Source organism: Prunus avium, unplaced genomic scaffold, assembly GCF_965620075.1.
Source record: "Prunus avium unplaced genomic scaffold, drPruAviu1.hap1.1 HAP1_SCAFFOLD_68, whole genome shotgun sequence".
In the NCBI taxonomy this organism is placed as follows: domain Eukaryota; kingdom Viridiplantae; phylum Streptophyta; class Magnoliopsida; order Rosales; family Rosaceae; genus Prunus; species Prunus avium.
Window position 1 is genome coordinate 45,001 of NW_028276922.1, and position 2,500 is coordinate 47,500.

Consider the following 2,500-nt stretch of genomic DNA (forward strand, 5'->3'; position numbering starts at 1 on the left):
TCATCCTCGACTTGCTCGTGCATTGGGCTCGCACCTTGCACACACAAGCAATGCCTAGACAATCTTAATCATAGCTCAACCGCACACTCAGAGGATTGGATAGCTTCTTTCGAAGCCAACCTACCCCCACACGTGTGAGAGTGGCCAACAATTTGCTAGCTTCTTCATCAACTCCGCCGAAAGCCATCCTCGACATACCCGTGCATTGAGAAGGTTTGGTGGCCGTACTCCCAACACAAAAGCATACCGAAGACAACCCCAAGCTAAAGCTCACTTGAAGCCAACGCATCGTCACCATGTGTTCGTGTGGCCGAGAATTGGGTAGCTTCTTCATCAACCCCGCCGAAAGCCATCCTCGACATACCCGTGCATTGAGAAGGTTTGGTGGCCGTACTCCCAACACAAAAGCATACCGAGGACAACCCCAAGCAAAAATTCATTTGAAGCCAACCCATCGTCGCCCACAACTAGTGGGTGAATGGTGTGCTTCCCGGGGTTGGCATAGACATTCCCTCGCATGCAAAAGATTGTCGATGCGAAAGATTATCTATGCCAACCCCGGGAAGCACACCATTCACACACTCCCGACCGGTGTGGTGTGGCGGTGATTGGATAGTTACGGATTGAGCACTTGCCAAGGATCAAAATGTGTCATTTAGAAGAAACATTTTCAAAAAGTTTTTAAAATCTTGTGGGTTTGCAACTCATAAGAGCGTCACTTTCAACGTCCCCGGTATTGGATTGAGTTTCTAAAAACAACCGTGCACACCGAGGTTAAACTTTACCAGCTCCACTCCGACTCGCCGCTCGCCCACAATTTGTTTGCAACGAAACATTTGTTTTTAATTTTGTTGGTTTGAAATTGTTTTGAAAAGGTTCTTTAAATCTAGTGGGTTTGCAACTCATAAGAGCGTCACTTTCAACGTCCCCGGCATTGGATTGAGTTTCTAAAAACAACCGTGCACACCGAGGTTAAACTTTACCGGCTCCACTCCGACTCGCCGCTCGCCCACTAGTCCGAAGGCAACAAAACATTTGTTTTTCATTTTGATGAAAATTTCTGTTTTTAAATCTTGTTGGTTTGAAATTGTTTTGAAAAGGTTCTTTAAATCTTGCGGGTTTGCAACTCATAAGAGCGTCACTTTCAACGTCCCCGGCATTGGATTGAGTTTCTAAAAACAACCGTGCACACCGAGGTTAAACTTTACCGGCTCCACTCCGACTCGCCGCTCGCCCACAAATCCGAAGGCAACAAAACATTTGTTTTTAATTTTGATGAAATTTTTTGAAAACATTGGCTTGGCAAGCCCCAATCCGCGACTATCCACCCACCGCCACCCCACACGGGTGGTTGTTGTTGCGAAATGAGGTTGTGGTCGACATGCCCGTGCATTTGAGAAGGAGTTCCTAGCACTCCATGCTCTCCCATGCCAAAAAATAGCCTAGACAACCCCATTTCGCAACTTTCCACGCCTTTTTTTTCCTCCCTCACCCATGGCGGCGGCGTGGTGGCGGCGGCCGGATTCCGGCCACCACCGCCATGGGTGGCAGCCCCCCGACCCCGACACCAAACCCATAATACCGAGGCAACATATCGAGGCAACATGACATGGGTGTGGCGTGGGGGAAGGGGGCTGCAGCTAGGAAGGCATGGGCTGCCATGCATATGCAGGCAACACACACCCCCCTATATAGCATTTTATGCATTTAGCCCTTTGACAGGAAGAGACATCACCTATGCGCGAGGAGTCATAATGGGCTCTAAATAATTCAATACAAGGTATTTGGACGTGATTTTTTGCAGGGATACTAAGAAACATGCAATCTATGATGGGAAAAAGTTTCATAAATTTTTGAAGTCGGGAAGTATTTTTTATTAGTTTTAGAAGTCGTAAAATTGAAAAAATCATTAAAACAAATCCGGGAGGAATTTTTTAGTTTTGTAAGTTGGAGAAGGTCCTAAAAATCATAGACTACTTATGGGGAGCTTATTGTGCGAGGAAATTTCAATAAAAACGGGGTTTGACAAGATTTGAAAAATTCTGTCGACATTTGAAAAAACCTGGAACCATGCTGCCGGCATGCTGCGCACATGCTGCGCGCATGCTGCGCGCAGACTGCGCGCATGCCATGGCAGGACAAGTTTTGCTAGCCTCACTGTCTACAGATGCGCAAGCTGCGCGCACGCTGCGCACAGGCTGCGCGCATGCTGCGCACAGACTGCGCGCACGCTGCGCGCATGCCATGGCAGGACAAGTTTCGCTAGCCTCACTGTCGACAGATGCGCAAGCTGCGCGCAAGCTCCGCGCACGCTGCGCACAGCCTGTGCGCATGTTGTGCGCATGCTGCGCGCAGGCTGCGCGCAGGCGCCGCGCATGCCATGGCAGGACAAGTTTCGCTAGCCTCACTGTCGACAGATGCGCAAGCTGCGTGCACGCTGCGCACAGGCTGCGCACAGCGCATGCCATGGCAGGACAAGTTCGCTAGCCTCACTGTCGAC